At 36.8% G+C, this 27,014-nt stretch overlaps 1 long non-coding RNA gene across 6 annotated transcripts; it reads right to left on the reverse strand.

Annotated features, from left to right (window-relative positions):
- Positions 1 to 985: 985 nt before the first annotated feature.
- LOC130966631 (uncharacterized) lies at positions 986 to 14,359 on the reverse strand. 6 transcript variants are annotated; one of them, XR_009081293.1, is made up of 14 exons: positions 13,929 to 14,358; positions 13,356 to 13,434; positions 13,071 to 13,235; positions 12,860 to 12,955; positions 12,252 to 12,328; positions 12,053 to 12,155; positions 11,701 to 11,862; positions 11,222 to 11,423; positions 10,817 to 10,905; positions 10,605 to 10,736; positions 10,154 to 10,522; positions 10,017 to 10,064; positions 9,866 to 9,928; positions 986 to 1,637 (listed from the first exon to the last, which is right to left on the reverse strand). It is a non-coding gene; the product is annotated as an uncharacterized LOC130966631 (long non-coding RNA). The 6 variants fall into 6 exon arrangements; XR_009081291.1 differs by lacking the exon at positions 986 to 1,637 and having other exon boundaries at positions 9,570 to 9,928; positions 11,222 to 11,271; positions 11,346 to 11,423; XR_009081294.1 differs by lacking the exon at positions 986 to 1,637 and having other exon boundaries at positions 9,566 to 9,928; positions 10,154 to 10,518; positions 13,929 to 14,359.
- Positions 14,360 to 27,014: the final 12,655 nt, after the last annotated feature.

A 27,014-nucleotide genomic window follows, 5' to 3' on the forward strand; every position in this document is an offset into this window, starting at 1 on the left:
TTGGTGGACGAAATTGTGATCCCCTTTGTATTTGCATGAGATTTAAAAATTGGCTCCATTGGAATGTATGATCACAACTTCATTCAACTTAACCAGCAAGTGTACTGGGTCATCCAAGTAATACCTTACGTGAGTAAGGGTCGATCCCACAGAGATTGTTGGTATGAAACAAGCTATGGTAACCTTGTAAATCTCAGTTAGGCAGATTAAATGGTTATAGATTTCGAAAATTAATAATAAATAGAAAATAAAAAGAGATAGAAATACTTATGTAAATCAATAGTGGGAATTTCAGATAGGCGTGTGGAGATGCTAGAATCCTTTCGAATCTCTACTTTCTTCTTGCTTTCATCCAATCCTTCTTACTCCTTTCCATGGCAAGCTGTATGTAGGGCATCACCATCATCAATGACTACTTTTAATCCTCTCGAAAAAATGGTCCTATGCGCTGTCACTGCACGGCTAATCGTCTGGAGGCATCACCCTTGTTGATAGCTACATCCCATCCTCTCAATGAAAATGGTCCAAATGCTCTGTCACAGCACGGCTAATCATCTGTCGGTTCTCAATCAGGTTGGAGTAGAATCCCTTGATTCTTTTGCGTTTGTCATCACGCCCAGCCTTCAGGAGTTTGAAACTCGTCACAGTCATTCGATACCGGAATCCTACTCGGAATACCACAGACAAGGTTAGACTTTCCAGATTCCCGGGATCCTACTCGGAATACCACAGACAAGGTTAGACTTTCCGGATCCCCATGAATGCCGCCATCTATCTAGCTTATACCACGAAGATTCTGTTGGGGAATCTAAGAGATATGCGCCCGGCCTAAGGTAGAACGGAAGTGGTTGTCAGTCACGCGCGTTCATAGGTGAGAATGATGATGAGTGTCACTGATCATCACATTCATCAAAGTGTTGTGCAACGTATATCTTGGAATAAGAATAAAAGAGAATTGAATAGAAAGTAATATTGATTGTATTGAAACTTGAGGTACAGCAGAGCTCCACACCCTTAATCTATGGTGTGCAGAAACTCCACCGTTGAAAATACATAAGTGAAAGGTTCAGGCATGGCCGAATGGCCAGCCCCCCTAAATGATCAAAAGACCGAATGATCAAAGACTAAACAGTCAAAAGATTAAACTGTCAAAAGATGTCTAATCCAATAATAAATTATCCTATTTATACTAGACTAGCTACAAGGGTTTACATGAGTAAGTAATTGATGCATAAATCCACTTTCGGGGCCCACTTGGTGTATGCTTGGGCTGAGCTTGATCTATCCACGAGTTGAGGCTTCTCTTGGAGTTGAACTCCAAGTTTTAACGTGTTTTGGGCGTTCAACTCCGGATCATGACGTGTTTCTGGCGTTTAACTCCAGACAGCAGCATGTACTTGGCGTTCAACGCCAATTTACGTCGTCAATTTCCGAATAAAGTATGGACTATTATATATTGCTGGAAAGCTCTGGATGTCTACTTTCCAATGCCGTTGAGAGCGCGCCATTTGGAGTTCTGTAGCTCCATAAAATCCATTTCGAGTGCAGGGAGGTCAGATTCCAACAGCATCAGCAGTCCTTTTGTCAGCTTTTTTTCAGAGTTTTGCTCAAGTCCCTCAATTTCAGCCAGAAATTACCTGAAATTACAGAAAAACACACAAACTCATAGTAAAGTCCAGAAATGTGAATTTAACATAAAAACTAATGAAAACATCCCTAAAAATAGCTTGAACTTACTAAAAACTACCTAAAAACAATGCCAAAAAGCGTATAAATTATCCGCTCATCACCCTGCAATGGCAGAGGTGAATTACATGGATGAAGCCTATGGAAACACCTATAATCCCTCATGGAGAAATCATCCAAATTTCTCATTGAAGGATAAACAAAAGCCTCAACAAGGCTTTAACAATAATAATGGTGGAAGAAACAGGTTTAGCAATAGCAAGCCTTTTCCATCATCCTCTCAGCAATAGACAAAGAATTCTGAACAGAACCCATCTAGCTTAGCAAATATAGTCTCTGATCTATCTAATGCCACTCTCAGTTTCATAAATGAAATAAGATCCACCATTAGAAATTTGGAGGTACAAGTGGGCCAGCTGAGTAAAAGAGTCACTGAAACTCTTCCTAGTACTCTCCAAAGCAATACAGAAGAGAATCCAAAAAGAGAGTGCAAGGCCATAACCTTACTTGGTGTGGCCGAACCTAGAGAGGAAGAGGAGGACGTGAATCCCAGTGAGGAAGACCTCATGGGACGTCCTCTGGACAAAAAGGAGTTCCCATTTGAGGAACCTAAGGAATCTGAGACTCATCTAGAGACCATAGAGATTCCATTGAACTTACTTCTGCCATTCATGAGCTCTGATGACTATTCCTCCTCTGAAAAGGATGAAGATATTACTGAAGAGCAAGTTGCTAAGTACCTTGGAGCAATCATGAAGTTGAATGCCAAGTTATTTGGTAATGAAACTTGGGTGGATGAACCCCCCTTTTTCACCAATGAACTGAATAACTTGATTAGGCAGACATTACCTCAAAAGAAAGAGGATCTCGGAAGGTTCTTAATACCTTGTACCTTAGGCACCATGACCTTTGAGAAGGCTCTATGTGACCTGGGGTCAGGCATAAACCTCATGCCACTCTCTGTCATCTAGAAACTGAGAATCTTTGAGATTCAAGCTGCAAGAATCTCACTAGAGATGGCAGATAAATCCATGAAAAAGGCTTATAGACTAGTAGAGGACGTGCTAGTGAAGGTTAAAGGCCTTTACATCCCTGCTAATTTCATATTCCTAGACACTGGAAAGGATGAGGATGAATCCATCATCCTTGGCAGACCCTTCCTAGCCACAGCAAAAGTTATGATTGATGTTGACAGAGGAGAGTTGGTCCTTCAATTGAATGAGGACTACCTTGTATTCAAGACTCAATGTTCTCCTTCTGTACACATGGATAGAAAACATGAAAAGCTTCTCTCATACAGAGTCAAACAAAGCCCCCACATTTAAACTCTAAGTTTGGTGTTGGGAAGCCAAAACCAAAATCTAAGTTTGGTGTTGAGAGGCCACAACCAAACTCTAAGTTTGGTGTTGAGAGGCCCCAACCATGTTCTGATTATCTGTGAGGCTCCATGAGAGCCCACTGTCAAGCTATTGACATTAAAGAAGTGCTTATTGGGAGGCAACCCAATTTTATTTATCTATGTTATTTTATGTTTTCTTTAGGTTGATGATCGTATGGAGTCACAAAAACAATTGCAAAAATAAAAACAAATTCAAAAATAGCATTAAAAACAGCACACCTTGGAGGATAAGCTCACTGGCGTTTAAACGCTAGTAAGAGTAGCAGAATGGGTGTTAAACGCCCAGTCTGGCACCATTCTGGGCGTTTAACGCCAGAAATGGGCACCAGACTGGCGTTTAACGCTAGAAAAGGGCACAAAGCTGACGTTTAACACCAGAAACAAGCAACAGCTTGGCGTTAAACGCCAGAAAATGTATAAAAGCTGGCGTTTAACGCCAAAACAAGTAGCAGTCTGGCGTTAAACGCCAGGATTGCACAATAATGGCGTTTTGCATGTCTAAAAAGAGCAAGGATGAAAATTCCTTGACCCCTCAAGATCTGTGAACCCCATAGGATCCCCACCTACCCCACCCCTCTCTCTCTCTCTCCCTCACACATCTCTATAATCCTCTTCCCCAAAAATCCCACATACCTCTCTTTTTAAATTCAAACACTTTTACCTCCCAAACCCAACCCAAAATTCACGCATCCAACCCTCCCCCCACTCCTATATAAACCCCTCACCCCTCCTTCATTTTCACACATCACAATCACCTTATACCCCCTTGGCCGAATTCACTCTCCCCCTTCATCTCCTCCATTTTCTTCTTCTTCCCCTTCTTTCTTTCTTCTTTTGCTCGAGGATGAGCAAACCTTTTAAGTTTGGTGTGGTAAAAGCATTGCTTTTTGTTTTTCCATAACCATTTATGGCACCTAAGGCTGAAAAAATCTCTAGAAAGAGAAAAGGGAAGGCTAAAGCTTCCACCTCCGAGTCATGAGAGATGGAGAGATTCATCTCAAAGGTCCATCAAGGCCACTTCTATGAAGTTGTGGCCAAGAAAAAGGAGATCCCTATGCAATTCAGTTGGAATTGTCATAGAGGAAGACATCCTCGTTGAAGAGAACAACCCCATCACTAAAAAGAGGATGGAACAAATAAGAGAGCCCACTAATGGACCTCAACAAGAGCGTGAAGAAATTCCTCATGAAATTCCTGAGATGCCTCAAGGGATGCATTTTCCTCCACATAACTATTGGGAGTAAATCAACACCTCTTTGGAAGGCTTGAATTACAACATGGACCAACTAAGAATAGGAGCACCAAAAGTGCTAAGGATGGAGCAACAAAGACAAGAAAGAGACATAGAGGAGTTAAGGCGTTCCATTGGATCTTCAAGAGGAGGAACTAGCCGCCATCACTAAGGTGGACCCGTTCCTTGATTTTCTTGTTCCTATTTTTCTGTTTTTCGAATTTGATGCTTTATGTGTTCTCCATGTTTGTGTCTTTATTATATGATCATTAGTGTCTAGTGTCTATGTCTTAAAGTTATGAATAACTCCATGAATCATTCACCTCTCTTAAATGAAAATGTGCCTAATTACAAAAGAACAAGAAGTACTTGGATTTCAAATTTTATCTTGAAATTAGTTTAATTATTTTGATGTGCTGGCAATACTTTTTGTTTTCTAAATGAATGCTTGAACAGTGCATATTTTTTATAGTGAAGTTTATGATTATTAAATTTGTTGGCTCTTGAAAGAATGATGAACAAAGAGAAATGTTATTGATAATCTAAAAAATCATGAAATTGATTCTTGAAGCAAGAAAAAGCAGTGAATAAGAAAGCTTGCGAAAAAAAAGTGACGAAAATTAAAAGAAAAAAAAAAGAAAAAGAAAAAGCAAGCAGAAAAAGCCAATAGCTCTTTAAACCAAAAGGCAAGAGCAACAAGCCAATAACCCTTTAAACCAAAAGACAAGGATGAAAAGGATCCAAGGCTTTGAGCATTAATGGATAAGAGGGCCCAAGGAAATAAAATCCAGGCTTAAGCGGCTAAATCAAGCTGTCCCTAACCATGTGCTTGTGTCATGAAGGTCCAAGTGAAAAGCTCGAGACTGAGTGGTTAAAGTCGTGATCCAAAACAAAAGGAGTGTGCTTAAGAACTCTGGACACCTCTAACTATGGACTCTAGCAAAGCTGAGTCACAATCTGAAAAGATTCACCCAATTATGTGTCTGTGGCATTTATGTATCCGGTGGTAATACTGGAAAACAAAGTGCTTAGGGTCACGGCCAAGACTCATAAAGTAGCTGTGTTCAAGAATCAACGTACTAAACTAGGAGAATCAATAACAATATCTAAAATTATGAGTTCCTATAGATGCCGATCATTTTGAATTTCAAAGGATAAAGTGAGATGCCAAAACTATTCAGAAGCAAAAAGCTACTAGCCCCGCTCATCTAATTGGGACTAAGTTTCCTTGATATTGTGAGATTCATTGTATGTTCTCTTCTTTTTATCCTATTTAATTTTCAGTTGCTTGGGGACAAGCAACAATTTAAGTTTGGTGTTGTGATGAGCGGATAATTTATACACTTTTTGGCATTATTTTTAGATAGTTTTTAGTAGGATCTAGCTACTTTTTAGTATATTTTTATTAGTTTTTAAGCAAAATTCACATTTCTGGACTTTACTATGAGTTTGTGTGTTTTTCTGTGATTTTAGGTATTTTCTGACTGAAATTTAGGGACCTAAGCAAAAATCTGATTCAGAGGCTGAAAAAGGACTGCTGATGTTGTTGGATTCTGACTTCCCTGCACTCGAAATGGATTTTTTTGGAGCTACAGAAACCCAATCGCGCGCTCTCAAATGCGTTGGAAAGTAGACATCCAGGGCTTTCCAGCAATATATAATAGTCCATACTTTGCTCGCGTTTTGATGACGCAAACTGGCATTCAAACGCTAACTTCCTGCCCTATTATGGCGTTAAACGCCAGAAACAGGATAGAAGCTGCAGTTAAATGCCCAAATGGCATAAAAACTGGCGTTTAACTCCAAGAAAAGTCTCTACACATGAAAGCTTCAATACTTAGCCCAAGCACACACCAAGTGGGTCCGGAAGTGGATTTTTGCATCATTTACTTATTTCTGTAACCCTAGTAACCAGTTTAGTATAAATAGAACTTTTTACTATTGTACTCACATCTTTTGATCATCTTTTGATCTCTTGATCACGTTTTGGGGGCTGGCCATTCGGCCATACCTGGACCATCATCACTTATGTATTTTCAACGGTGAAATTTTTACACACCATAGATTAAGGTGTGGAGCTCTGTTGTTCCTCAAGTATTAATGCAAAGTACTATTGTTTTTCTATTCAATTCAAGCTTATTCTTATTCTAAGATATTCACTCACATATCAACCGGATGAATGTGATGATCCATGACATTCATCATCATTCTCACCTATGAACACGTGCCTAACAACCACTTCTGTTCTATCTGCAATAGCTTGAGTGTGTATCTCTTGGATTCCTGGTCCATGCATTTGATTGTCTCTCCTGACAACAGAGCCTTCAATTTCTTGAGATCAAAGTCTTCGTGGTATAAACTAGAACCAATTGGCAGCATTCTTGAGATCTGGAAAGTCTAAACCTTATTAGTGGTATTCCGAGTAGGATCTGGGATGGGATGACTGTGACGAGCTTCAAACTCATGACTGTTGGGCGTAGTGACAAACGCAAAAGAATCACTGGATCCTATTCCAACACAAGTGAGAACCGACAGATGATTAGCCATACGTAATCCGTAGTTGGACCATTTTCACTGAGAGGATGAACGATAGCCATTGACAACGGTGATCCCCCTACATACAGCTTGCGATGGAAAGGAGTATGAATGATTGAATGAAGACAGTAAAAAAGCATAGATTCAGAAGGAATAATGCATCTCTATACGCTTATCTGAAATTCCCACCAATGAATTACATAAGTATCTCTATCTTTATTTTATGTTTATTTATCTTTTAATTTTCAAAACTCTATAACCATTTGAATCCGTCTGACTGAGATTTACAAGGTGACTGATGACAAGTCATCATATACCTATTTTTTTAGCTAATTTCACTTGTTTCATTAGTTTTTATGCACTTTCTTGCATCATAAGTAAGTGATTTGGAGTGAAATTGCATGATTTTCTTAAATCAATCAACCACCCTTTAATTGACACAAAATCATAAAATTTGAGCTAAAATTAATTGGTTTTTAAATAAATTTAAGCTTTGTGAATTTTGTGATGCTTTGATTGGTTGTTTTGATTGCTTGTATGAGAAGAAATGGTTGAAAAAGGAATTTTGGGCACGCTTTTTGAAGAAAAAGCACGCTTTAGACCTTAGACCACGCTTTGGAAAGCATAACCTAAGGAACCAAAAGCGTGGCGCATTGCGACCCAAGAAACCAAAAGCGTGGCGCATGCTCAAAGGAGCAAGGAAGCATAGCGCTCAGTTAACTTAGTTAACTGAGCACCAATCTAAAGCATGGGCAAGGGAGCAAGGAGTAGCGCACCATCAAACCAAGGCCAAGGAAGCATCAGCGCTAAGTTAAAACATTTTAACTGAGCGCCCAAGAGAATGGAAGGAAGCATTCGCGCTCAGTTAACTTGTTTTACCTTTTTCGTGCTTCTCCAAGAAAGAAATCAAAGGGAATTTGCAAAAATGGGGGAGCAAAGTCTCGAACCGTGTACATGAGGGGACCAAGGGAGCGCTACTTGCTATTCTTCACCAAGGGAAATTAGCCAAAAAACTACCACCAGGATTCGAACAAGGAAGCCCTCTCTTGCAAGGAAGGAACGCTACCACTTGGCCAAGGAAATTAAGCCATGAAATGATTCCAGCAGGTTTCAAACCAAGTGCCTCAAGCCCACCAAACAAGGAGCTACACAAAGAGAAGGGGCGCTCAGTTAAAACATTTTAACTGAGCGCTACCCTGATTGCATGCCTCAAGGATGTTGTACGCAACATATGGGCCAAGAACACAAGGTGGGGCACTCAGTTAAAATATTTTAACTGAGCGCTACCCTGGAGCAAGACACGCACAAAACCTCCAAGCAAAAGCAAGAAGTGAGCGCTTAGTTACCTTATTTAACTGAGCGGTTCACTGGGAGGTGCACCATGGTCCAAATTCCATCCAATTGCCACTTTGGATCCAATTCTCCATCAAATGAAAAGCCCACTCCAAATTCCAAAAATCAAAAATAGAAAGTGTATAAATAGGACTTAGTTTGACTTAGATAGGACTTTTACTTCATTAATTTTACTTTGAATTTTTCTGTGCTCTGGAATTTTCATTAGCTGTTAACTTGGAATTGAGAATTGGGATTGAGAGCCGAGTTCTCTCCTCCTTGTTCTCTTTTGCTTTCTTTTACTTTTCTGTTTGTGAGTTGTGGATAGAGATTGAAGAAATTCTGTTTCAATCTTTGATCTACAATTCATCTTTGTTCTCTTCTGCATAATTTTGATGAATTGTGTTTTGAATTCAGATCTCTGATTTCATTTCTGCTTTCTCTGTTATATTTGCTGTCTTCTCTTGGAATTTGAATTGAGATTGAAGAGCTTCACTGATTCTAAGTTTGAGAATCATCTTTTACCTCTCTTCTCAATTATTCCAAGAAGTTGATCTAAGTTTCTTCACTGTTTTCATTTTCTTTTCTATCTAGTCTCACTGAGCCTATGAGCTCTTGGCTTTCTTCCCTAGTTCATGCAATTGAGTTGAGTTTACTTTCTGTTTGATCTTCATTCAAATTCTATTTAGATCTACTGTGTTTAATTCAGTTTCCTTACTTTCTGTTGTTAAATTCTGCAATCCCAGCTCCCTGCACCCTTTATTATTCAGTCAATTTACATTTCTTGTAGTTTAAGCTTCAGCTATTTACATTTCTTGCAACCAAAGTTTGTCATTTATATTACTTGCACTTTAAGATTCAGCTATTTATATTTCTTGCAACCAAAGTTTTACTTTTTGTCTCTTTAATTTACTGCAATTTCCCCTTCCCCTTTTACAATTCGTGCAATTTAGCTTCTGTCTGCTACAAACCAATCACATCAATTCTTGTTTGCTCGACTAAATCAACCACTAAACTAAAATTGCTCAATCCTTCAATCCCTGTGGGATCGACCTCACTCATGTGAGTTATTATTACTTTATGCGACCCGGTACACTTGCCAGTGAGTTTTGTATTGGATCATTTTCCACACATCAATGACCATAGCTTACTTCAAGCCGACAATCTCCGTGAAATCGACCCTTACTCACGTAAGGTTTATTACTTGGATGACCCAGTGCACTTGTTGGCTAGTTGTGCAAAGTTGTGAAAAAGAGTTGAGATTACAATTGTACGTACCAAGTTGTTGGCGCCATTGAGATCACAATTTCATGCACCACTCTTTCATTTGACAAAATGCAATCAATTGAAAGAGAAAATACTGAAGGGAGTGCCAATCTAATATTTTAAAACTTCAAATCTATAAAAAAAATTCTCTCCCGTTTTTACAAAAGAAGCAACATTAAGACACAAACTTATGGATATAGCATGAAGATACAGTTAGCTCATTGTACAGTAACAGAGCAAGAGAAGAGTTACATAAAAATGACAATTGACAAAGCTTGAACAATAACTTCATACCCAATCCAGCAATTTTGCATTTTTTAGAAAATATTCACCCACATCTTACTAATAAAACTGACAAAAAGTTTTCTTGCTAACTAAGTTGTTTAGGTATTGCAAACATAAGGGGAAAAATCTACCTTGAAAAAACCAAGGAGAATAGAGACTCGGGTTGCATCAGATGCAGCGGAAAATCCTGCACTCTACATATTGAAAATGGGTTACAATTTCATCAAACTTCCACTAGTGACAGGTAATAAATAGATCATATGAATTTGTGTTACATAATACCTGAAGGATTGATCCAGCATAGTAAAGCACACTTGGTTGCCCTGTGATCTGTCACAAATTTTAGTCTACATTGTGAATACAATGAAAATCTGGGAAGTATGATGATTTTTACTATTTTATTTGAGCAGTTGCTATACCTGTTGAAACAAGACCAATCCTGCACCAATGGTAAGGGCTTTCAAGCATTTTCCTCTGAACATTTCTCCAAAAGTAACCTCTTTTTCTTCACCCACATAAGCAAGCTTTGCCAGAATTTCATCCACTTGCCGATGAGCTGAGTCATCAACAGCTTGATCTCGAAGATGGCACAGATAATGAATTGCGGTGCTTTTCAAATTCTCTCCATCCCCTTTTCCCTATATAGCACATAAAAGTAGCCATCTAGGAGAAGTTGGGAGCCAACACATTTTAATTCCCATTATTACTGCCAAAGGACTACTAACTCCATACATATAGCACCACCCAGCGACCGCGTCTACCAGAAGGCTACCGATTCCATAACCTGCCTGCACAAATGATATTTACCAAGATACTCCACTTAGTGTTGGCGACTGCAAACAAAAGAAAGTATAAGAGAATGCAACTCACGTTCTTGGTGTCTCCAAAAGCAACTTCCAGGCAATTAATTTTTTGCGATGCTAACTTATATTTTGAGTTTGATCCAGCACATGCTGACTCATCAAGTGCTAGATTAAAACCAAAGTCATTTTGGTTTCCCACCTGCCCCATATTTCATTATGTTATGTCATGTAAAAAGGCTGAACATATAGTAAAAGCAGAACAATGGCAAATAATTCCACCTTTTTGGGCACGAAGGAGAATCTTCTAAAGCCACATCACCATTATTTGAATCATTTTTACTATCCGTCTCTTCTCTCAAGGATATGACCTGCAAAATTAAGTGATATATCTCTCTTAACTACTATTCATACATGCCAAGTAAAAGCACAACCCTTTTGATGTTGAAAGAGTTAAAAAAGCTGCCATTTTCAAGTACTCCCAATCCTCAATCATTTTTACTAGATCTGGATTAAGCATGTGCATTAAGCATCCTCCATAATCAGAACATGTGCATTTACCACCCAGAAAACTTGGCAATTTACTGTATAATAATCAAATAATAATTAAATCTTATAGGTTCACTATATTATCACATTTACCATAAAAATGCGATGACTAAACAAAAGGAAAAGAAATTTTGTTACCTTATATCAATAGCCTCAAGTAACACACTAAGATAATTAGAACCTAACACCTGAAATAAGAATCTTGTTAGTTCAAGATATCTGAAAATGGAATAATATGATGGAATATAATAAAGATCCATACTTGAACTTTTGCTATAAGCTGAAATATTCAAATTCTATAGAGCAACTTATCTGGAAGCTAAGCAGGAAGAATCATTGCCTATGTCAAAGCAAACCATATATAAGTCATTCACAATTAGTGAAGCACGGGAAAATATTCAAATCATATACTACAAGTTCTAGTTTAACTTGTATTGTCCATCCACCTCAAATTCTATAGAGCATTCGCTACAAGTAGTATATGTCTTCCTAATTAGATCTGTGAGTATATATCTACCAAAAAATTGGAAATATAACATGAAGTACTAATAGAACTTTTAAAATTAATAGAAGTAAAGAAAACAATAGATAAAAGGTGATAAGGAAAATCAAGATACCTCATATGGTGTCTTCCTAGTACTAACAACATCATTTTCATTGAAAATGAGGATAACTCTTAAATCCAATAGTGAGTGCACAGTGTTTGAAAGTTGTTTTCTGAAACCTGCATCCCTAAAGAAGCCATCATTCACAAGAAGTTGGGATGAAGTCACATCAAGCTGCACCAACCAAATCATAATATATCAGCATCAATAATCAATAACTAAGGAAGAAATTATATTATATGAGATTAATCAAAGAAACACTAGTTAATACATTCTTGAATATGCATAAGGATATACCAAAGAGTGATGGTGATAGATATAAAGATATTGGGAATCTATATTATAGGTTCAAATGCTTAAGCACCTGGAGAAACATAGTATCATAGAGAGAAATAAGACTACTCTGCTCAATGGCTGCACATGCTTTTCCATCGAATTCACCTTGTGGCTTTTCAAGATCTGAAAAACTGCATAATAATAAAACCAGGCAAGGGATAACCAGCATTCTTTGATAATTAAACTTTTCAAAAGGGGCATCAGATCAGAAATATGTCTTTAGTTACCTGCTTTTCAATGTTAGTTCCACCCACAACTATGGCAGTTTTCAATGACTCGAGATCTATTAAAGCCTTTAAGCTATCTAAAGTTCAAAACACCAACAGAGATACTTAATAATATGATAAAAAGATTCTTCTATTCATGGAGAAAATTATTTTTGTAAGGATCCTTACTCTAAACAGAAACATGATAACAAAAATTCAATATTAAAAAACACTTGGCAGATGCCAACAAATAGCTTTGAAGTTAAGCATCCAAAATAAATAGTAGAAATTATTTGAACAAAAATGGATATAACGGAAAAGTAATTGACCATTCCTTTCAATGGAAAAAATATTAATAGAGGGAGCTAAGTAAGAGTCTAGAATAGGCGTCATAACGAACTTAAGCATGAACTCTCTCTCTAACACTATCGAGTATAGAATAATTCTTCTCAAAAGGAAATAAAAAAGTAAAAAACTTCATGTGAATCATATTTCAAGAACTATGTGAACTAAGCTGTATAAAATATTTGATCCAACAGAGAATTATCAACTTATCAACTCTAATTGAAGAAATTAAGAAGAAATTCTTCCCACATAAGTCATAACCCAAATAAAATTATGTATATCACCTCTTTCTCTATTTGTTGAACAAGTTCTCTAGTAGGAGCCAAAACTAATGCCAGAGAACCATCACCACACTAAATAGGAGATTGAGCCATGCAATGCTGTAAATTTGAAAGGGAAAAAAGGATGATTAAAATAGGTTGGTTTTTCAGAACATAATATCTAAGAAAACATTACATGGTTAAGTCAAATATGCAAGCTATAATAATTTTGGACCTGTATCATAGGAATTGTGAAAGCTACAGTTTTCCCACTACCAGTTTCAGTACACCCAAGTAGATCCCTTCCACTAAGAGCAATTGGCATGGCCTGTGCCTGGATAGAAGTTGGCCTGGTGTATTGATGATATGCAATATCCTTCATGATACTTGGATGCACACACTGAAATTAAGGGGATCAAAATTTAACACACGTATAATAATTGCTCAAAATTAACTAGCCATTATATTTATTAATATATATATATAAGGAGAGAGAGAGAGAGAGAGAGAGAGAGAGAACCATATCACTAAATGATTCAATTGGTCCAGGAGCAGCTGGAGAGTCTGATGCATTTAAGTTATGATCATAAGAGCCACACCTGTATATATATCAAATACATGAAATTTATAGAATTTCATAATTTCATAATATGTTCATTAACAATTTAATACTCCAAATAATTTATAGAATTTGCAATTCACTTTGATCACTACATCCTTTCACAGGATCCATATTCTTAAGGCTTTCAAGCAACACCAGGGAAACTCAAACAAGAAAGAACAAGTATAGGAATTCGATGCAGCACTAAACCAGATACCTCACCATTGTCGATGTCAACAACTTCATAATAAAAAAAATTAACCATATTGACTCAAACCAAGGTTGTGCAGACCAAAATCCAAATTTAGAAGAGAAAAAAGAAAGAAACATTCGACGGCGAAGAATCATTCAATTCAACCATTATTTCAGAAATCCAGTATCTCAGAATAAGCAAAAATTAACAAACTCAAACAGAAATAAAAAAAGCTAGAAACTCCTATTATTAACAAAAGTACAAAACAAGCAAAATTAAATTGAAGCAGCAGTGCTTACCGGCGGCGAAGGAGAAAGGCAAGTGACGGCGACGGAGGAATCGGAAGTGACGGCGACGGAGGAAGGGAAGTGAGCTCGAAGAGTGCATGTTCACCTCGGAAACACACACACACACACACGACGACTGACTGAGCAACCTTCACGACGGCGACGCCACGGGGTCAACGCTTCCTTCGTGCGACGGTGACGAGAAGAGGAACGATGAGAACTGGGAAGAGTTCGGTGATGAGAAGAGTAAGATGGCACCCATGGTCTGTCCCCGCCGGCGGTGACGGCACCCATGGTCTGTCCCCGCCGGCGGTGACAGCACCCTCTACCGGAGGAGAAGAGTTTGGCGATGAGGGATGGTGATGGTGGCTGGGTTTAGGGTTAGGTTTCTCGGAGTGAGATAGCAGGTGTCCTGGGTCTTTCTTCTTCTTTTGATTAATTGTTAGAAATAAAATATTTTAATAAATTATTACCAACCATAGTACAATGCCACTAAATTTTTTTTATTAAAGATCATTTTTCTTATATTTTAATAGAAATAATACCAGCCATAATAGTATGGCCACTAAAAATTTTTCATTAAAAATAGTTTTTCTTATAATTTTAGTGACAATTACTATAATATATAATATTAATGGCAAATATATAATAACCACAAAAACATAACTTAAATAAAAGAAATAGTGGCCATTGTATTATTATCGCTAAAAATTTGTCGCTAAAACTAATTCTTCTTGTAATGTATGTTGTGAAGAACTGAGGTTATAGACTACTGGTATAACTAAGAACTTAGCGTATTTTCCCTGCCTGTTTGGATTAGGGAAACCTTAGGCTTAAATATTGTCTATTTGGAGTTTAGGAATGTCTAGTGGGTTCATGTAGTTTTACATCGTCTCTATTTGGAACTATTACCCTACTGGAAGCCCTTAGATTCTCACTCATTGTGGATTTTGTTGAATTTTAGATACAGGACATGACACACCTCGTTGAGTGTGCCGGACTCTCTTTAAGAAGCAAAGGCTCTTTTACATTTTGTACTTAGTATAGTTATTCTCCACTTTTATATATGTAATTGTATATCCCTCTTAGAGGTTTTACTTTTAAAAAAACAGGATTGTATTTTGAGTATTTTTCTGGTTTGTAATACTTTTCAGTCGGCCTTTTTTTGCAGGTCGAGGCTAGTACTTATTTTGTATCTCATTCTGAATCTTATATATATATATATATATATATATATATATTGTTTTTGTATATCGACGTTTTTATCCTTACTACTACATGTGTGATGACTATTATCGCTTCTGTTTTATCCTTTCTTCACATGTTTCTAACTATATTATTATCTTTCAATTATATATGTATGTACTTTTATTTTTAGATGTCGTAATGTCTCATCACTTCTGATTTACGACGATAACGTAAAGTTTTGTGTGATAAGATGTTACAACACTTACAATAGACATTGTTACTGATGTAGTTGACAATGATGAGGATCTTATAGATGTGACAAAGTTGTTTAGCAAATCTAATACCAAAACTACTCCAAACAACTGAAAAGAAAACAAGTGAGAGTAGAAAATAACAAGAACAAACTCAATATCAATTTAATTGGTGTGAATTCGAACAAGTCAATTGGAAAAGTAGGGAGCAACCTCCAAAGGCAAACTTCTCCACAATCAGTATTGATTAGAACATTATATCTAGGTTCCATTTTGGCTGGTTGTTATATTCTTTTAATCTAAATATATCAAATTAATTTTTTTATATGAGTTAAATAAAATATTTGTACCCAATGTGATATATGAAATTCTAATTTATCCCAATTATTTATCTAAATTCCAGTCTTCTTCATCCTCCTTTCTCTGTCTTCTTTTTTCTATTTCTTTTTCTTGTTCTTCTTCTTATTAAGATTTGTCGTTCATTGCTATTAGTTGAGAAATCATGACAGAAGGTGAGAGCACTACAGCTGAAAACTTTACGAGATTGCAATGCTGAAGTTTTGCAATTAACTAAACTTCAGTTTTGAACTCCTGTAATCCTTGGTTGGAGTTCTTAGAAAGTCTCTTGACTGCAATCTTGGTTCCGTTTGCAAGTACCCCTGATGATAACAATCGTTAGAATAAAACATTATGTGGAGTATATATAATACCATAGTTAGCATATCAAATTATTTTAGTATCTTATAAACTGATCCATATCCTCCTTTTTCCAATTCGTTATTGCTAGAAAATTGATTATTAGTGGCATCAACTGTAGTTGATAAATCTAATGTTGGGAGGTCTATGTATTCTTTTTTCCGTTTGTAATCACGTTGCTTCAACAAAAATATATCTAGCAAAATGAAAGAATGATACAAGAATAGAAATTAATTTGAAGTTCTGGAGTTTAACATGGTCAATGTAAAGAACAATAAGACTTTTAATATTGTAAAATTATATTTCTGCCAAATATTGGAATATTAGTTCACTTATAGAATATCATATATTCACCTGGCTCCTGAAGTCTTTTCTCCATAGAAATAATTCCAGCCCAAATATTATGATCATGATGATGAATAATAATATAGAGCCAACAATGATTCCTTCTAGCTTTCTCTTGTTAGAATAATTTTTCTTCTTATCATCGAGATATTAAATATCAAGAGTATTATTCAATAAAAAGACAAGAAGAATTAGGAACAAGGATGAAGTAGATTGGAACTCAAATAAATAATTGAAATAAATTAAAATTTTACGGACTACATTGAGTATAAATACAAATTTTATCACATCAGCTAATTATTGTAGCATTTAGTATGACAAAAACATGCCATGTTAATATTTTATTTACTTATTTATTATCGAAAAGGATGAGAAACTAATATGGTGCTCGAACTTAAATCCGGACGGAACACCATTATAAAAAATTTTGAATTTTAAAGAACAAAATAAGTAATCATGTGAATCTCATCTAATGTCAAAATAAAAATTTAGTTGATCAATTAGTTGTGTAGAATATGCCCAATTGAGTGAATTCAACTCTTTAAGATAGTTCTACTATTATTTTATATAAATTTGGACCATAGCCTCCCATTGTCCATGAGAAATTCCGAAAATATAATTGACCACTTGACTAATTAAGTTAATTTGATTTCAACTACCAAAAAATTTATTATATTAAAATTAAGAATCTAACCTGCTAACTAAATAAAAAATAAACTTATGAGTTTAATTAATATGCATTAATCAACTGATCAACAGATTATATTCAAGAATTTAATTAATAATTTTTTATATAGTCAAAAGAAAGGTAAATTATCAAAATAATATATAAATATTTATATTATTAACAAAAATAATCGTAAAAGATATAAACAACAAACAAACTTTTTAAAGATTTTAAAATACAAAAAAAAATATTAAATATATATTCTAATAAAAAACTTAATAGAAGATAAGATTTTGATATAATTTTTTACGAGCATTATTAGAATAATAAAAATTTTTTATTCTTAAAATTTAATATTTTTTGTTAAGTAGGTATTTTTAAGTAAAAATATTTTATTATAAATGACCAAATTTTTAAAAAAAATTTAAAGATCATTTATTCTATTTTTACGTGTTTATCTTTTAAATAGTTATTTAAATGTCTAAAAATATTCGAATCAAATAGATAAATTATTTATTAAATATAAATTTTATTTGTCATTTATAGAAAAACGTAATACTTATTAATTATTTTTATTAAATTTTTAAATCATTTAAAAACATATTTAATTTATCGTTTGTAATTTTGAATATTATTTTTATCAATCATATAAATTTTTGAATACTAATTTAATAGTTTATTACTGGGAAAAGAAAAAAAGTTGGCATAATAAATAAATAATGTGATAACTCATGGCTAGATGATATTGTAAAAGAATGTTATATAATTAGAAGAAAGAATATTCAACTTAGATTATTCTAAACTCATCATAAAAATTAGGATAAATCACTAAAATAAAATATTTGAGTTTTAAATTTATCGAAATACAACTTTTGCATATTGTATATGGAAATGCAATTTTTCACAAATTTATATAAACCTTGAGAGGGGTTTTATAGATTCTAAATGAACATAAACCGCTAGAGGGGTGTAGCGGTTTATGTTAAAACGTGAAATGGCCAGAAACTGTGGTAGGGGTCTCGCAATTTCTGTGCAAATAGCAAATATGCATAAACTGCGACAGGAGTCCAGCGGTTTATGCTTGCACCAAATTTGTCTATATATACCAACCAGAGGAAATGGTGTGATGGTAGAGAATAAGGGTGGCAAGCGAGAAACCCACTCCGCCCTGCCAGAAGCTCGCCCTTTGACAGGATGGCCCGCCCCCGCCCGCCTAATTACGGATTGGCGGGCTAAACCCGCCAAAGCTCCTCTTTTTTTTACTATTAACTACTAAATAATATATATAATTTCACAACCATATTAATAAAATTATAATTTCTAAAGGTATAAAAAAATTATATTTTTTATATTCATAAACATTAAAATCTTTGTAATTATTAATATCTAATAAACATAATTATAAATATTGTCTCCAAAACAAAATAAACATAATCTAAAACATAATTATAAATATTGTCTATAAAGCAACATAAATATAATCTCAAACACTCAATTTTCATCTTCATACTCTTGTAAGTTGGGTGGGAGGAAGTTAGATTTTGGCTAAAAAATTGCAAAAATACCTCCTTGCCGAAAAAAACTAAGCCCGGTGAGGAAGCCCGTCCCGTCCCACCAAAGTCCGCGGTTTAAGCGGTGTGGGTTAGGCGGGTTTTTGCTCTTTGGCAGTCCTAATTTTCTAGCCCGGCCCGCCTTTTTGGCTGGTTACACGGATCGGGCCGACGGGTTTATGCCCGTTTGCCACCCTTAGTAGAGAGTCATTTTCACACCTTCAGAAATGCATAGTGAGGAGAGTTTTTTGGTTTTAGTCCACTGCTCTAGTAAAACAAAAAAAAAGTAAAAGGCACGGTGTTAAGTTCACTGATAAAAAATGGATGAGTGTTTTTATCCGTTCAAATAATACTTTGTCAGAGCTAAAGACGAACATATTGCAAAAGACAGGATTGTGTGGGGCCAAGTGGGTAAAGAAGGTGTTCTACAATATTTTGTTTGCGATTATGTCAACTCGTGTGTAGTATGAAACATTTGTGATAAGGTCGGACGAAGATATACAGGTTTTATTTCATTATCGGCACAGTTTTTCGGAGGTGAGAATACACGAGTTGTATGCCAAGTTGGAAGATGGTGTCGACAGTTCCGGGGGATCAATGCCGAAACCTCAGTCGACAACGGTGTGGGGTGCTTCTACATTGATGCTTGTCGTTGCACCTGTTTATCTATTGGTTGAACCTCCATCTGTTCCAACAGGATTAGCTAGGTCACCTGGTTTGATTCCTAGTCTTTTAGGTGATGGTGAGTCGGATCATTTTGAAAATGCAATGCAAAAGGATGATTCGGACGATGAGCCAGAACACATATTGGGGGATAGTAAGGAGTATACTCCTAGGAACTGACCAGCTCATCAGGGGCCATCCAGTTCTGGGTTCCACCAACAACTGCCACATTTTTCAACGTTGAACTTGGAAGCAATCAGCCAGCAACCAGATATTAATCCCACCTTTGGAGGCCAAGGATTACACGAGGAAAATCCTTCTGGGAAATTTTAGATTGGCCAATCTTTCCAGACTAAGGAGGAAGCTGTATTGAGTGTTAAGGATTATAGCATTGATGATTGGATTTTTGATGGTTTAGAATTTCACTAATGAAATATCATTGTAAAGTATAGTTTTCAAACCAACAATAATCCTTTCATATAAAAATTTGTTTGCCACAAGTACAAACCCCTAAAATCTATAAACCAAAATATTTAAACCTCGGGTCGTCTCTCAAAGGAATTGCAGGGTAGTGTCCTTGTTATTGGTTATGAATTTGTATATTTTGGGGTTTTGAGGTGAGAAACAAGAAAAGTAAATGGCAACGGAATTCAAATGATAAAACGGTCTTGGCAAGGATTGGTGATCAAGGATCTTTATCCTTATTACTAACTACAACATGATAATTACAAGGATCCATCCCACTAAGTCATCCTCTAACTAATAGTAAAGGAAAGTCAAGTGAGCTATATCAATCCAAATCCATAAGTTCCAGCTTTCCACTAATTGAATTAGCGAGAACTAGAGTTAATGGCTATCAATCATCAATCACTTGGACATTAGCAACTCAAAAATTCCTAAGTTATCTTTCCAAGCCAAGAACATAAAATTCTACTCTAAAATCCTTCCAAGAATTCCATCAAACACTTGGAAGGAACAAAAAAAAGCATAGTAATTCAACAACAAGAATAAATTCTAACAACAATTGAATGCAAGGAATTAACAACAACAATTAAGAAAATCACAATTGACATGAATTACCTCAAACTGCATTAAAAGAAAACAAGAAAGACAAAAATAGATCCACAACAAAGTATGAGAATTACAAGAATTAAAGCACAAAACTAGATAAAGAAAAAGTAGAGGAGCAAGAATTGATAAAGAAGAAGTAAATCAAAACAAGAATTAAGCCTAGATCTAAGGAGGAATCAAACCTAATCCTAATCCTAATTCTAGAGAGAAGTGAGAGCTTCTCTCTCTAAAAACTAAACTAAAACTAGATCTAAAGTGTCAATGAATGATCCCAGATGAGTGAATGATGCCTTCCTTTTCAATCATTGGTTCCTTTTATCTTTTCCCGCCAAAAACTCAGCTCCAAATGGGATCAGAAACCCTCCAAAATCGCCAGGCACGAGTTTTACTAAAAGAGTCACATGCGGCTTACGGCGCGTACGCGCACAGTGCGCGTGCGCACCCATGGAGATTTTCTCAATCCGCGCGGGAGCGTACGGTGCGCACGCGCGCCCATGGCATTTTCCAAATCCTTGCCTTTTCATGATTTCTCCTCTTTGCATGCTTTCCTCTTTACTCCTTTGATCCATTTCTAGCCCTATTCAATCTGAAATCACTAACAAACACATCAAGGCATCTAACAGAATCAAAGAGAGATTAAAATCATCAAGTTAAAGGTCTAAAAAGCATGTTTTCACATCTAAGCACAAGTAAGGAGACAATCACAAAATCATGCTATTTTATTGAATAAATGTGAGAAAAGGTTATCAAAATGCTCTAAATTCAACACAAGATAAACCCTAAAAATGGGGTTTATCAACCTTCCCACAGTTAAACCTTAGCATGTCCTCATGCTAAAGCAAGAATAAAACAAGGGAAATGACATTTATTCAATGCAACTAACCTATATGCAAACTACCTAAATGCAACTATCTATATGAATGCAAATGCTCAGTCAAAACAAATCAACTTTCAAGGGAGCATATGCTAGTACAAGGGCTTAGAGCAATAGGAATTAAATCCAATCAAACCCACAATTGCATTGAACTATCAAAAAGGTTTACAAACTTGCATGAATATAGATGATAATGGTGAATACATGTAATTGAGCAATCGAACCCTCACCGGATATGTATCCGCTCTATTCGCTCAAGTGTTTAGGGGTTGATTCACTCAATTCTCCCCTAATCATGCTTTCCAAAATTTGTTCCTCATCTAACAATCAACAATCATTCAATGCATGCATACAAATATCATGTGGTCTTTCTCAAAGGTTGTGATGGAGCTAGGGTCAATGTAGGATCACATATGGTTGAGTGGGCTAGAGATTTGCATCTTTGATTAAGCTAGACTTTCCCACCTAACCTATATAATGACCTATACAAATTCAAAGCTAACCTAACTACCCATTCTTCACTTTTTCACATACTCATGTATTTTCTTTTCATTTCACAACACTTATGCATCGACCTTTTATTGAGATTCACTTTGGGGCATTTTGTCCCCTTTTTATTATTCTTCTTCTTTTTTTCTTTCTTTTTCGATTTTTTTTCTTTTCTTTCCTTTTCCACTTTTTTTTTGTTTTTCTCATATTTCTTTCTTTCTTTCAAGCAATATACAAGAACATCAATGCATAAGGTTTAACATTTGATTAATACATGAGTATGTACCCAATTCCCAATATTTACAATAAAAAAAACAAAAACACTCCTTTTATCCCCATCAATGTTTCCAAATCTCCCCAAACTTGAATATTAAACACTCTCACTAGCCTAAGCTAATCAAAGATCCAAACAAAGGACTTTTATTGTTTTTCACTTTAGGCTTGTAAAGTGCTAAAATAAAGAACAATTGGGTTAAGTGTAGGCTCAAAGTTGGTTAAAAATGGAGAGTAAAAGGTAGGCTATTTGGGTAAGTGAGCTAATAAAATGATAGCCTCAATCATATAAATGCATGAATACAAGGAATAAGTGGATATATAGAATTAGGCAAATCAAGGATCACAATCATAGGAAGAGAACAATAACACACAAGAAGGGAAATAAGTGGTTATAAGATGTAACCACATCAATAGGCTCAAATCTCACTTGCTTATGTTCTTAGCTCAAAACATGATCCACAAAATATAACTTCATGCAAGTTCCACAAAAATTCCTCCAATCAATTGGGGTGGTGCCCTATAGGTAAATTCATTGGAAAATTTTATCATTTTTTATTAAGCTTATTAATGCAACGTTGTGATTGAGAAATTCTACAAATTCTTAGTTAATCCCTTTTTTTCCAATCAAATACAAGCTCTTTTATGCAAAAAGGGTTAACTAGGTCTTAACAATCCAAAATATTTTTTTTTCTAATCACAACCACGAGCTACAACAAGCTAAAACAACTATATAAAGCAAAAGTAAATATATAAAGCAAAGGTGTAAAATCAACAAAACAAACTAAACAAAAGTATCCACAATCCACAATACTAATATATACAATGATCCAAAAGGTGCAAAATAATATAAACTAGAAGATAAACTAGGAGATAGTGTCCAAAAATGTTCACCAAATGCACCGATGGCGACGATGGTGACCTCCCCACACTTAAGATCAAGCATTGTCCTCGATGCTAGCGCTCTGGCTCAGAATGGGGGGTCAATGGTCGCATCTGGCTGTAGCTGGGGCTGAGGCTGGGTCACTAGCTCCTCGGGAGGCGGCTGAGTCTCCTGTGTAGCCTGTGTCTGTGAGGGTGCCTCCTGCTGAACTGGCTCTTTCACATGCTCCTCCTCATCAGATGCTGGAGAATCGGGAAGAGGTGGTAGCTCAACGCCCTGTGCTACGAATGCCTGGTCCAATCGGTCTAAGCGTCGCATAATCCGGCGCTCACTGCGCTCCATGAATCAGAATAGATGCTTTACCAGAAGGTAGGTCAGCTCGGGTGCTGGTGGTAGTAAAGGTACTGCTGCTGAAGAAGGAAGGTCCTGCTGGTGCTGCTGATGAAGGTCTAGCTGCCTCTATTCCTGCTCTAGCTCGAGAGTGGCGCCTAGATGGGGGCTTCTCGTGCACCCATGTACCCCACAGAATAGTAACCTCCTTATCGTCGTCGTCTGGGGGTGGTGCTATTGCGTCATCATCCCTCCATCGGGCGCTAGCTAACTCAATCATCCGAGTGACCAAAGTAGAAAATGGTAGGAGGCCCCTAATATGTGCTCGCCACATACCTCTTCTGATCAACTAGGGGAAGTAGACCTCCTTCCCCTCCATGACACAGCCGATCAGGAGAAGCATATCCATTGGAATCTCAGAAAAGTGGGTAGTGGGTGGTGCACAGAATTGTGATCACACTTTTCACAACTCCGGTACAACTAACCAGCAAGTGCACTGGGTCGTCCAAGTAATAATTCCTTACGCGAGTAAGGGTTGATCCCACGGAGATTGTCGGCTTAAAGCAAGCTATGGTTATCCTGTAACTCTTAGTCAGGAGATTAGTGATAAAAATGATTTCATTTGTAAAAAGTAAAAGAACATGAAATGAATGATACTTGTTATTCAATAATGGAGAACAGGTTGAGGTTTCAAAGATGCTCTGTCTTCTGAATCTCTACTTTCCTACTGTCTTATTCTCCAAACATGCATGGCTTCCTTCCATTGCAAGCTATATGTTGGTGGATCACCGTTGTCAATGGCTACCATCCGTCCTCTTAGTGAAAATAGTCCAGGTACGGTTTCTGTATCGCTAATCAATTGTCAGATCTCTCGTCTCGGATGAAAAATACCAAGCACAGCTACCGCACGACTAATCATCTGTTGGTTCTCACTTGTGTCACAATAGGATCTCTCTATCCTTTTGCACACTGTCACTGTGCCCAACATTCACGAGTTTGAGACTCGTCACAGTCATCCCGTCCCAGATCCTACTCGGAATACCACAGACAAGGTTTAGACTTTTCGGATCTCAGGAATGCTGGAAATTGGTTCTAGCCTCTACCACGAAGGTTTTAATCTCACGAGTTTGAATGCTCTATTGTCAGAAGATGCAAGTCAAACTTCTGGATTAGAAATCTAAGAGATACGCACTCAAGCTGTCGCCTAATGACTACGTTGAGTTCGGATAGAACGGAAGTGGTTGTCAAGCATGCGTTCATAAATTTGAGAATGATGATGAGTGTCATGGATCATCACATTCTTCATATTGAAGTACGAGTGAGTATCTTAGAACAGAAGCAAGCGTGATTGAATAGAAAATAATAGTAATTGCATTAATCCATTGAAACACAGCAGAGCTCCTCACCCCACCCATGGGGTTTAGAGACTCATGCTGTAGAAGATACAATATGAGATGTAAAATGTCATAAATTAAAAAATGAATCTCTAAAGGTAGTTTTTATATTAAACTAGTAACTTAGGTTTACAGAAAATGAGTAACTGATGAGCGGATAATTTGTACGCTTTTTGGCATTATTTTTAGTATGTTTCTAGTAGGATTTAGTTAGTTTTTAGTATATTTTTATTAGTTTTTAGTTAAAATTCACTTTTCTGGACTTTACTATGAGTTTGTGTGTTTTTCTGTGATTTCAGATATTTTCTGGCTGAAATTGAGGGATCTGAGTAGAAATCTGATTCAGAGGCTGAAAAGGACTGCAGATGCTGTTGGATTCTGACTTCCCTGCACTCGAAGTGGATTTTCTTGAGCTACAGAAGCCCAATTGGCGCGCTCTCAACGGCGTTGGAAAGTAGACATCCTGGGCTTTCCAGCAATATATGATAGTCTATACTTTGCCCAAGATTTGATGGCCCAAACCGGCGTTCAAAGTCACCTTCAGAATTCCCAGCGTTAAACGCCGGAACTGGCACCAAAATGGGAGTTAAACGCCCAAACTGGCACAAAAGCTGGCGTTTAACTCCAAGAAGAGTCTCTACACGAAAATGCTTCATTGCTCAGCCCAAGCACACACCAAGTGGGCCCGGAAGTGGATTTTTATGTCATTTACTCATCTCTGTACACCCTAGGCTACTACTTCTCTATATATAGGACCTTTTACTATTGTATTTTAAAATCTTTTGATCATGTTTTTATGATTGAACCCTCTTTGGGAGGCTGGCCTCACGGCCATGCCTAGACCTTATTCTTATGTATTTTTAACGGTGGAGTTTCTACACACCATAGATTAAGGTGTGGAGCTCTGCTGTACCTCGAGTATTAATGCAATTACTATTGTTCTTCTATTCAATTCCGCTTGTTCTTGTTCCAAGATATCACTTGTTCTTCAACTTGATGAATGTGATGATCCGTGACACTCATCATCATTCTCACCTATGAACGTGTGACTGACAACCACCTCCGTTCTACCTTAGATTGGGTGAATATCTCTTGGATTCCTGATACACGACGCATGGTTGATCGCCTGACAACCGAGCGCTCGCCTGACAACCGAGCCAGCCATTCCGTGAGATCAGAGTCTTCGTGGTATAGGCAAGAACTGATGGCGGCATTCAAGAGAATCCGGAAGGTCTAACCTTGTCTGTGGTATTCTGAGTAGGATTCAATGATTGAATGACTGTGACGTGCTTCAAACTCCTGAGGGCGGGGCGTTAGTGACAGACGCAAAAGAATCACTGGATTCTATTCCGGCCTGATCGAGAACCGACAGATGGATAGCCGTGCCGTGACAGGGTGCGTTGAACATTTCCACTGAGAGGATGGGAGGTAGCCACTGACAACGGTAAAACCCTTGCATAAGCTTGCCATGGAAAGGAGTAAGAAGGATTGGATGAAGACAGTAGGAAAGCAGAGAGACGGAAGGGACAAAGCATCTCCATTCGCTTATCTGAAATTCTCACCAATGGAATACATAAGTATCTCTATCTTTATCTTTATGTTTTATTCGTATATCACCCATACCCATTTGAGTCTGCCTGACTAAGATTTACAAGGTGACCATAGCTTGCTTCATACCAACAATCTCCGTGGGATCAACCCTTACTCGCGTAAGGTTTATTACTTGGACGACCCAGTGCACTTGCTGGTTAGTTGTGCGAAGTTGTAGTGATCACAATTTCGTGCACCAAGTTTTTGGCGCCGTTGCCGGGGATTGTTTCGAGTATGGACAACTGACGGTTCATCTTGTTGCTTAGATTAGGTATTTTTCAGAATTCTTAAGAATGAGTTCTAGAGTTTCATGATGATCTGTTGAAGTCTGGCTGGCTGTAAAGCCATGTCTAATTTTATTGGACCGAGGTTTCAACTCATCATCACAAGAGCTTGTTGATCTCCATCAATCTGGCTATTGGAGCAATGATCTGCTAAGGCTTGGCTAGCCATTGGCCATGTCTAGTGTTTTGGACCAAAGCTTTCTTTGAAAGCTTGGCTGGCTGTGAAGCCATGTCTAATTCCTGGACCGGAGTCTTAGACTAGCATTGCAATGATTCCTGGAATCCAAATTAAGAATTCTGAAACCTTTATTTTCTATTTCCATATAATTTTCGAAAAAGCACAAAAAAAAATTACAAAATCATAAAAAAACCAAAAATATTTTATGTTTCTTGTTTGAGTCTAGTGTCTAATTTTAAGTTTGGTGTCTTGCATGCATTGTTTATTTGATCTTGGTTCTATTTTCAAGTCAATAGTACAGGGAACTGAAGATTCAGAACATGCAGCAGAGGAATTACACAGAAAAAGCTGGGCGTTCAAAACGCCCACTGA

This window comes from Arachis stenosperma, chromosome 1, assembly GCF_014773155.1.
Source record: "Arachis stenosperma cultivar V10309 chromosome 1, arast.V10309.gnm1.PFL2, whole genome shotgun sequence".
NCBI lineage: Eukaryota > Viridiplantae > Streptophyta > Magnoliopsida > Fabales > Fabaceae > Arachis > Arachis stenosperma.